Genomic DNA, 11,793 nt, shown 5'->3' on the forward strand with positions numbered 1-11,793 from the left:
ATCTATTGAATTAAGCATAATTTATCTTTTTTTGTATTTAAAACAATAAAACTTTTATTTTTGCTTAAAATGTGCAGCTTCTACCAATTGTCAAAATATAATCTCAGTTAAGAATACTCACCTCATTTTTTTTTTTTTTACCTCAGACTGAAAATACGTTAGAAGAAAATAGAGTAAACAACACATGATTTTCTTTTAATAGCACCTTGAAAAAGTACAGTGCACTAGCAAGGGCATTAAGAGGGGGGAAAATGCCTTCAGACTCAGTGGTTATAGGGCACTGCAATGTATATGAGAGCATAAGGAAACGTGGTGACAACATTGTCATGGGTTAATGTTAATGCTTTATGAGAAGGAACTTGGTAAAAATAATTTCCTTAGAGGACAGTTAGGACCTTCATCAGCTTCCTGGTCTTTTTGCTTTGAGGCCTTCATTTTCTTATTCTTAGCTTCTTTAGTCTGAAACTTAATCTTGTTTCGTTCAGGACCATGTTGGGGCTTATTCAGGTTTTTGTGCGGGTAAAAGACAAGGGAGAGGTGAATTGATTGACTAGGCTTTAGATGCTCACAGGAGTCGTTGTGTGAAGCTCTCACAGGGCACACTGAATCAAAACTGAGCCGTGCCATGACCACCCAACCAATATATGCAGCCAAAAAGATGTGCTCACTGTCTGACCAATACTCACCTAGGTGGGATAATTTCTTTTCAGCAGGTGACAGGGGGTCATCAGATAGCAACTCGTCTGATAGAGGCTCATCTGCTTCAGAATGCTGCTCATCATCTTCCATCAAAGAGGTGAGGTCTTGAGAAGAGTTGAGGAAGGGGTGCTGCTGGCTTGGCTGATGAGAAGTTAGTGGTTCAGTTAGACCAGTGGGAGGCTGAGAAGAAACCAAGGGCTCTGTCACAGGGGGAGACAGAGTGGGGGGAGAAGCCACTTCGCCAGGCTGTGCAATTCTAGAGAGTTCCGCAGCAGCTGCATTGGCACCACTGAGTCTTCCAGAAGGCATCGTGCAGTGAGCAGTGGGGAATGCTACTTCTTTCTGAAAACCTGTAGGGGACTGTTGCATCCTTCTTCAATAGAGCTGGGTGGCTGAAGCAGTCTTCGGGGACCAGGAGAGGCCTGGAGATGCAATGGCCTCTTTCACTGGGTGACGAATGGATGGCATCAGGGAATAGGTTTTAGTGTTGTGGCCTCACAAATCTTTTAAGATAAAATAGGGTTCCTTTACTTTCAGTTGCACTGTCTCTGTTTTAATTGCGAAGATTGGCAGCAGTGAAGCCTTACCGAGGTTTATTGTTGCTGAGTTATTCCTCCACTTGATTTGGGGAATGGGTTTTTTCTCCACTGCCCTCATCTTACATGCGAGAACGTCTATCGTCCTCACAGCCCTCTTCTTCTCAGAACTTGGGAACAGGCTGAATGAAACATGTTCTTTTTTTTTTTTCTTTGCGTCAAGGTGCCGGGACCTCAATGGTCCCAGATTTGATCTTGGCTTCCATTCCCTCCCTTAAGCCAAACTCATCTGTGTCTGAAAGTGTATAAAGAAGTAGCACATGGAGCTGCTTATCTTGAGGAATAACACCCAAAGAGCAGTTATCTTCTTGAATTAAAGTAGAAACCACAGTGCTTCCATTATTCATGTTGTGAATGTCTCTGTGGGGTTGGGCAGAGAAGTCCCAGCAAGCAATGATGCCAGAGAAGGAAAAACTATCCTTGCTGCCAAGCTAACATTCTCGTGCAACATTTTCATGTTCCACCTGATTTTGGTAAGCTAATGGAGCATGTTGCTTATAAATCGGAGCTAAGTGTGTAGCCAAACTCTGTAAGTTATCTTCAAGGTTTTTTTCCATGGCCTCGTGTTCCATACAAATTTGTTCCAGTTTTATATATTGTCTTTCTGTATTACGTCCTTTAGTAATTCTTTCATAGTAGGTATGTAAGAGAGAGCTTGAATCAATTCTAAATCTTCTGGAGCTTGGGCCTCTACCAAACTTACAGCCATTAAAGTACATACTCCATGAACAGCCAAAGGAGAATGAAGTGCCACATGTCTCTGGATCAATTCCTTAACATGTGCAGGTACTATTTTAATGGAGGGTGCATCTTCGGTTGGCGGGATGCATACTGTATGACCTTAGATTCTTGGTGAGCTCTGTGTACAGCCAGTCAGCCACTGGGAAGCAATTGCCATCCCACACCACGATGAGCATCACTATCACAGCAGTTGGACACTGGTGGCCTGTACCCTGCTAGACCAGAGAGCTTTTTCTGTATCACTGCTTCTTGTTAAAACCCACTTAATGATTGGACACCTATTAGAGCTTTTTCCTTCATTACTAGTGTACATTACTGTTTCTATCCTTATTATGTTTCGTTTTTCACCATACATATTCACCATGATTTCCCTGACAGCAGCAACACCTGGTTCTGCCTCAGGTGTATATAATATGAGCCTTTCATTTTTCGTGTAACTTGATGAAGACAGTTGCAGGTGGGCAGTTCAGAATCTTTAGTTGCAGACATCAGGATTTTTGTAGGGATAGTAAAGAAATTCATGGCATATTCACCAAAATTTCTCTGTGCACGCTTTGCTGTGGAAAACTCTGATGTTTCAACACTGGATGAACATACTTCCTCTTCACTTTTGGTAGAAACTGTTGTAATTCCACCTGAACATGCAATATTTACACTCCTAAGAGTTGGTGCTGACTTCAATAAGAACATCTCATGAGAGATATAAGATAATGTTGTCAGTCTCTGGTACATGAGTTGCTCTTTAACAGCAAGCATGGGCTTCTTTTTCCATCAATCTCCTGATGAGGTGGATTTTGTCTTTTTCTGGGTTGTGTTCTTTTTCTTTGTTAATGATAAACTATGATTATTTTGGACACTTGAAGGTGGTTTCTATTGTATTACACCCTTCTCCTGATTGTATTTTTGCTGTACATTACATGCGACAAGGCTTGTCAGTGTACTTTCAACATTTTTGTCCTCTGGCTTTATATAATTGAAATTAATTATTGAAGCAAGTTATGTCAACTGTGTTGCAATATCTTCTTCAATTTGAGTATGAGCTGCATCTTGACCTGATAGGTCATCTATACCAATTTTTTTTTGCTGCTGTCGAGTAACTGGTTACAATATCCCAACTTGTTATTTCATAGGGGCAACTGATGGAAATTCTTGCAACAACTGTCAAGAGTAATTCTACCTTGAGTAATATTTTTATTGGTATCACTCTTGGATTAATTTAATTCTGGCTTAAAAAGAGATAACTAGCTGTTCTCTGCTCTGATTCTTTATCATTCTCTGACTTTGATGAGGAGGAATTATCTGATGGGGCTTCTGAGAGCTGAGTCAAGATCTCTATGGCTGCCACTTGCTCCAGTGTTAATCTCTTATCTTTCATTAAGGATAAGACTTGGTTGAGATCCATCTTTTGGTTCTTTACTTGGTATAACCTCAGGAGTTTGTGGTTTATCAACTTCATTGTGTGTACTACCATGACAGTTTTATGTTGGAGTGTGAAGAATGTGGAATGGAATTGCAGTTAAAGCCAGACTGCTGGAAGACTAAAACATTACTTCTCCCTTTGAGATGATAACAACTTGCATTAGTAGCAACGGAGCTCATGGCATCATTGTGGTTTGCAGGTGTCTTTTAGGAATTTATAATATTGTTTTAAAATGTCTTGCCAAATTCTTCAATATTAAATTTTTTAAATGACAAATTTGTTTCCATTGATAAATGGTGTACATGTTTAGTGCCATTTCTTACAGTTTGTACAAACAATTTTGGAGGTTTGTCTCTTGTCAACTTCAGAGTTTTTCGATTTTTCAGCTTCTGGGACATTAGCACTGAAATCTCCTTTGATACGATCAGTTAAATGTAATTTCTTGTTTTACATCTTCTCCACCTCAATGGCTGTCATGCTTTCTTCAGTTTTAGTTATAATTTCAAGGGGACGTGGATTCAATTCCAATCCTTGTTCTTCCCCATCTACTGTAGTCCATGGATTCTGACTTGGGGACATTTACTGATTTGTTGTCAAAATCTGCCTTTAAAACTTTGGGCTTCTTTTCCCTCTTGGGCCTCTTGATTTCCTTTATAACCTCCAAAGGCACAATGACCGATGATGTCTTTTTCAGCTCCTAACATTTCCTCTTCTTACAGATCTGATGTCTGTTCTTTCTCTTCTTGCAACTAATGCATTTACCAAAGTTGGACTTCTGCTGGTAGGGTTCACAGACCTCATATTGCTTTCATTTCCTTTTTTTTCGAAGTGGGTAAGAAAGTGGTTTAAGAAGGAGAAGAGGAGATACAGACCAGTCAAACTGGCATAGTCACCACTGTAGTGTTGACAACATGAACCACGCTGGTTACGCTGACCTAGGAGCTCCCTCTTTCTGATTCGCTGGGACCTGCCTGGAAGAGTTGGGCAATACCCAGCACAGCATGGAAGAGTCTTCTCTCAGGGGCTATTATGAAACCCCGAGTGTTACCTGGCAGAAAGCTTATATGAACTTGCTTTTCATTTTCTACCTTGCTTATAGCCATTGCTGGAGGTAATGAATTTTTCTCTGGAGTTGATGATGATTGAGGAGTGTGTCCTGAGTCCAAAGGCAAAATCTATATAGCACTCTGGACTGCAAACCCATATGAGACTGTGCCGTAGGGCTCAGGCTGTTTGGGAGGAGCATTATAGGGTAGCACTTAGATTTGGAGGAACAGGAAGGAAGAGAGGCAAGTACGTGTCAACGCCCCCACTCATACCAAGGGTTTCTTGTTGGTCTAAGATAGTACCAAAGAGCTCTTCTTGGACTGGAATAGCACCAGGAATCCTTGATGGATCTGGGGTCTTACCCAGGGCCTTACCATGAAGTTCCCACTGATGTGAGATAGCACTGAAGATCTGTCCTAGGACACAGGTGGTATTAGAAACTTCCTGTTGATTTGTAGTAGCTTTGAGAGCCTCTTGATGATCTGGTTTAGCACCAAGGGTTGCTTGTTCTTAGCCTGCCAAAAGGAATTTTATTAGACATGTAGAAGATGTAGACCTAGCAAGAGCCAACCAGTTTCTAAGGTTCAGTTCAGGTATAACCTTATTAAAACTGGAGGTGGGATAGCAATCATATTCACTTTTAATGGGATCCATGTAAGAATCAGATAACTTAAGGGATTCTACTCATTAACCCAACTCTTCTAATTGAATTCTGGGGTGTCCTTGAGAGATAACTTTGGCATTTTTTCTTTGTGGCAAAGGAGCACACATGGTGCTCTTAGCAAACAGTCTTGGGGAACCACTAGTATCATTCAATGTTTCTTCAGAGAATAGTCCTTTACCACAGCATGTCCTTTTCAATGGGCAAGAAAGGATATCAGCTGCAGGGCCACTGAGGGTAGGGATATTGATTTTAGAATGTTTAACGCTTTTGTACCAGGACTAAGTTGTCTCTTGGCTCTTACTTTTAATTAAAGAGAGATTTTGTACACCAGATAGAGCCTCTATATTAAGAAGGATGTGGGTGTCTTGCATTGGGACTGAATCATTTTTCAAGCTCTTTACTCCCAAGTCAGTGAGTATGTTATAATTACCATCATGTAGCTTTTCTAAACCCTTAGAAGGTGGAACTTTCTTGAAATTGGCTATGACCAGTGGGGGTTGGGAGAGTCGCCTGCTAAGAAAGGTTCTTCTTAGAGCCACTATGAGCCCATTGCAGGTTAAGAACCCTGGGTTCTGAAAAGAAACCCCAGTCCTATCCAAATTCATGTGTGCTGTTCCAGCTCTTGTCAGAAAGCTTCTGACTGGCATGGATAGTTTAGGTTCTGTTTTTTTTCTTAGCATCTCTTTCTTGAATTAATTACTTTAATTTTCCAGGGCTTAAAGCCTTGACTGATGCCACATTTTTGTTTGTTGTCTTGGATGTCTTCCGTAGTTTGCTGTTTCTCTTTTTGTTTGCATCTTTCTTCCTGACTAATCTGGGAGCCTTGTGTGGCAGGACCCAGACATAGCTGCAGAGTAGAAAAAAAAAATAAGAGGCACAGGAAACAGTCCTTTGTCCTTTAGAAAGTCTCACTTTAGAGGATAATATGGATGCAGTGTTCTTGATCTCATTCACACAAGGTTTTGGTGTTTACCAGTGCATTATGAGGGACACAGATGATCATCCAAAGAGGACATACCAAGGGCATGGTTGTGGAGGAAGGTGTCACAGAGTCCCCATGCCCTGTGTGGGCACACTACCCTCCCAGCAGCTCGAAGTGTTCGGGAAGTCCAAAACTCATGAAATCTCCTAGCTCAAAAGTTTTTATAGAAAATGATCTCCAACATGACCATCCTGACTCTGCTCCCACTGCCACCCTCTGCCTTTCCCGGAAGCTGGATCACTTTTTTGTTGTTTTTATATTGTTTAATATGTTGATAGATTTTAAAATGCTAAAATAACCTTGTAATTGTAGGATAAATGAAAATTATTTGTGAAACACATTCCTTTTTATATAACACTAAATTTGCTGTGGTAATATTTTGATTAAATTTTTGTACCTATGTTCATGAGAAACATTGATCTTTGATTTTTATTTTGTGTAATGCCTTGGCCGGATATTATGCTGGCCTTGCAAACTATGTTGTGAAATGTTTCCACTTTACTATTATTTAAAAGACTTTTGCTAAGATAGATCTTATTTCTTCCTTTAATATTTGGTAGAATTTATCAGTGAGTTTGGATATGAGCCTGAAGTTTTCTTTGCTGGAAATTTTAAATATGATTTATTTATGCAATGATTGTGAATGTTTTCAATTCTCTGTTTCTTCCTAGTTCACTTTTGGCAATTAGAGCATAAAACATGTAGACTTTCTAACTTACTAGGATGATTTTAAAACTAATACCTTATCATCTTTTTACTGATGTCACATTTTTGTCTGTGAGTGTTGCAAGGATGCTCTTTTTGTATTGATACTGCATTTTAGTGCCTTCTCTCTTATGTGCTTGACGTTGTCCAGGGTTCATACACTGTGTTAATTTCTTCATACAATCCACTGTTGGCTTTGCTAATTTTTGCTATTTGTTTTCTATTTCACATTTTTTCCACTTTAAAAAAAAATAATATTCTATATTTTGTACAATGTTCTCTTTTTCTAAATTCTAAATTTCTATAATGAATATGTAGATGATTAATTTGATGCCTTTTTTATTTTCTAAATTTGTCTTGAAAGTTATGTTTTCAATCTAAACCACAGTGAGATACCATCTCACACCAGTCAGAATGGCTATTATTAAAGAGTCAAAAAATAACAGATGCTGGTGAGATTGTGGAGAAAAAGGAGCACTTTTGTGCTGTTGGTAGGAATGTAAATTAGTTCAACCATTGTGGAAAACAGTGCGGTGATTCCTCAAGGAGCTAAAATCAGATCTACCATTCAACCCAGCAATCCCATTTCTGGGTGTATACCCAAAAGAATATAAATCATCCTATCAAAAAGACGCACACATGTGTATGTTTGCTGCAGCACTGTTCACAATAGCAAAGACATGGAATCAACCCAAATGCCCATCAATGATGGATTAAATAAAGAAAATGTGGTGCATATACACCATGGAATATTATGCAGCCATAAAAAAGAATGAGATCATGTCCTTTGCAGGAATATGGATGGAGCTAGAAGCCATTAACCTTAGCAAACTAACGCAGGAACAGGAAACCAAATACTGCATGTTCTCACTTACAGGTGGGAGCTAAATGATGAGAACACATAGTCACATAGAGGGGAACAACAGACACTGGGACCTACCTGAAAGTGGAGAGTAGAAGGAGGGAGAGGATCAGGAAAAATAACCTATAAGTACTAGGCTTAATAATCAGATGATAACATAATCTTTACAACAAACCTCCGTGACACGAGTTTACCTATAGAACAAACCTGCACGTGTACCCTTGAGCTTACAAGCTAAAAGAAGAGAAAGTTATGCTTTCCTTCTAAGCACAGTTTAGCTGTATATTGCAAATTTAAATATTCAGTATTTTCATTGTTATTTCAATTAGAAGTACATTTCTTAATTTCCAGACATTTGGATAATTTCTAATTATCTTCTTATATTTGACTCAAATTTAATTTCACATAAAAATAATGTACCATTTAACTTTTTGGAAATTTAGTGAGACCTATTTTAAAGTTCAACATTTGGTCAATTGCTATAAATATTCCATGAATATTTGGGAAAAAAGTGTATTCTAATGTCTTAGGTAAGTGCTATTTATATTATTTCTGCATTTGTGAATTTTCATAATGAGATTCTTTGCCTTTTTCCTGAAAAACACCATTCAGAAATTTATTTTATATTTGGTGGGATGGTTAGGTGTAGCTCTGGGATAATAAAGTCTTGGTAATTTTTGTTTGCTAAAAAATAACTTTATATCACTTTTTTGAAAGGTTATTTTCCTGTATGTAGACTTTAAAGTTAGCAGTTTTTTTTTTTTTTTTTTTTTTTTTTTTAATTTCAGCACTTTGAAAATACTATTCATTTGTCTTCTGGAATTCAGTGTTTGTTTGGACATATCAGCTGCCTGTCTCATATGTTACCTTTTGAGAGTAATATGCCATTTCCATCCCACCCCCACCATCTTTGACTACTTTTAAGATGTCCTTTTGTATTTGGTTTGCCATTTTGCCTATGATGTGCCTAAGTGTGCTTTTACTTTGTAGTTTTGCTGAAAGTTTGCCAAGATTCTGAAATTCTAACTTTGTGTATTTTTTCAATTTTGTTAAATCTTTAGTCCTTATTTTGTCCAATACATCTTAATATATTGTACTCCATTCTCTCTCTGTGTTCTTCTTTTGGGATTCTAATTACATTTTCTCACATTAGTCTCTATGTTTCTAACATTCTTTTCCATGTTCTTGATCCTTTTGGTCTTTGGGCAATATTTTCTCCTGATCTGTACTCCATTTCATTTTTTCTTTATACAGCTAGATCTAATCTGCTGTTAAACAAAGCCATGGAATTTTACTAGTTTTCATTTATGAAATTTTCTTTTTGTCTTTAAATTTTCTGGTTATCTCCTAAAATTATCAAACCTGACTTTTCTTTCTTGAACATATTAAATGTAATTAACAGTCTGCTTCCAGCAACTCTATTCTATAAATTCACTATCCTGTTTTTGATTATGAAAATTTGTCTTCAATGTACCTGGTTATTTTTCATTTCTTGTCAGACACCACATACATATGTATACATGATACATATGTAATTTAAAACTTTGTATATTTAAACCTTCCTACCAAGAATATTTATAGTTATGTCATCTAGAAGACTGGGGTTTTGGACTTTAGCAATATCACTGACAATTTAGCAAGATTATTCAGAACTGAAATAATTTTTAGCTGGCTTTCAGATCTGTGAGAGTCATACTATTTCCTTCTTTTCTCTTATACTATACTTTTAAATGTCTCAACCTAAATTCAAGGTATTGATGAGTTAATCTCCCCCTTCCAAACTTTTAGTGGGGCATGGAATCCACTTTCATTCACCTAGATTGGAAGTTGGCAAACCACGTTTCTTTCTACCTAGAGCAAAAGGCAAATCTGGCATGCTGTTGTTCCTATAAAGTTATATTAGTGCACAGGCACTAATGTATTCACTATATTAGATTAATATCAATAGTTCTGTAAGTATGACTTTTATTAAGTATGCTGTATGCTTAAATTTTCTAAGCCTGAACTTGTATGTTCTTTTTAAAGTGACTTTAGTAATATTTTGCAGAATTAACTTGAGAATTAAATGAGATGACATACACAACATGCCTACTAGAATACAAATCTCCATTCTCTTTTATTTTGTTCAAAATAAGATGCAGGACAATGGGCCACTGCCCAGCTGCAAATTAGAATTACTGGGAGACAATACTTCCTGCAGTAATTCTAAATGCCTAAAACAGACCCACAGCAATTAATTCCGAATCTTCCAGTGTTAAGCTAGTGTATCCTCAAATGAATCCTCTGTTCATTCATTGTTAAAGACTGCTTAAAAAGTAAAGGAAATTCAAGTTAGATCTGGACTCGGATTTTACCACCAGCGTGTGTGCGTGATCTTAATCCAATTTTAATTTATCACTCATTTTTCCAATTTAGAAAGCACATATAACATAATATGCAAAATTGCTAAGAAATTAACAAATAAAATGTCAGCTTTCAGACAGATAATAGTTTCTCAATAAATTGAAGCTTTTTAAAAATTCCTTTCTTTCCTGACTTAAATTTAGATTTCCATTGCTCTATAATTCTATCTTGATCATCCCCTTGAGCTCCGGATTTCCCTCGAGTTTTGCAAGGCTTCCCTGTCATCTTCCTTCTCTTCAGTTAATTGCTCTGGAGGTTTTTCTTAATCAGCAAAGCTAAAGTAGCTATTCATATACAACAGTTATCCTTTTACTTAGTCTTTATTTATATTTGTCATATCACTTAATCTTCTATGAAATTACCTTTGTTTGTGAATGTTTTTATTTCTATTTCTAACTATGCAATATGAGTCTTATCATATAGCTTTTCATTTAAACCTAGTATCTAGAACAGATTATGGCATAGAATGCATTCAATATATATGTAGGTTGAATGCATTAAATTCTGTTTTAAAACTACAACTAAAGAGCATAAAAGGATAGAAAGAATGTGAAGTTTTCTAATTCTATATAAAATTCTTTAACAGCTCAATTATGTCTTCAGGCCAATGTGAAAACTTGTCTTATATTTTTTATAAAAAGGTCTTCTCCTTGAGATGAGAACCCATTTATTAGGCATTTTGATTCATTTAGGACCTAAAAATAAATAAATTTAGAACCTAAAATAAATAAATTAAAAAGCAACTTTACCCTATTAACTACAAAAAAAATGTCTGACAATAGCGAAACAGTTAAGAAATATCTTGAAACTGTTAGAGCTATGTTTGTGCAGGGATAAATCTAGAAAAGCAATCAACCATAGTAGATACAAGTTTATGCTTTGGAGTTAAAGACAATTCCAGCTGGGCCTCTGCAACAGAGGCACTTTATGCCCACCTCACATCCCTGGGAACTTGCTGTCTGCTTCGGTTTGCATCCAGCTGTCAGGATCTGCATGTGTATACCTGATGGCTCTTTTTTCCCACTCTTCTTCATGTATGAAAGGTAATACTCCCCACATGTGATTGGCCCAGGAATTAAAATTCACAAAAGATTACCTCAACTATTGACTTGGTCATTACTCTAAAATTAATTCAACGTCCTTGTCTCCTAGCTGTGATAATTCCTAGGTGTGGCATTCACAATTCTCAGATTTTTCCCATGATATTAAACTTCAGTGGCCCACAGAGTTAGACGTCTTATAGTGAATGCTTTACTAACTGAATTTGCTTTTCTCTGTCATTTTCTTACTCTACTACTAAGATTACCTGCATTTCTTAAGTAAATTGCTTGTGCTGAAACATTAATTTTAGGCCCTTCCACTTACAAAGTGTAATTTTGGATAAAGAAATGATCTCATATTGCCCTTGTTTGCTCATCCGTAATATGTAGGTAGAAATTCACCCATATTACCATTTTGCTGTAAGGTTTAAATGAGTTAAGATGTATAAAACACTTAAGAGAGAGCCTGGCATATATTAAGTATTCAATAAATGTTATTAATCTTTTTATTGTCTGACTTGACTTCGACTAGTGCCAAGTGCTTCGTACAGGTTCTCTATGAAATTTTTACAACCACTTTATACTGATACTTAAAGAGGTAAAGTAACTTGCCTGGAGTTACAGAGAGGACTTG

General features: G+C 37.0%; 1 pseudogene; it reads right to left on the reverse strand.

The window, feature by feature from the left end:
• Positions 1 to 263: 263 nt before the first annotated feature.
• On the reverse strand, positions 264 to 11,178 carry LOC100432936 (methylcytosine dioxygenase TET1-like; annotated as a pseudogene).
• Between the last annotated feature and the right edge of the window lie 615 nt (positions 11,179 to 11,793).

Source organism: Pongo abelii, chromosome 14 (genome assembly GCF_028885655.2).
Source record: "Pongo abelii isolate AG06213 chromosome 14, NHGRI_mPonAbe1-v2.0_pri, whole genome shotgun sequence".
Classification (NCBI taxonomy): domain Eukaryota; kingdom Metazoa; phylum Chordata; class Mammalia; order Primates; family Hominidae; genus Pongo; species Pongo abelii.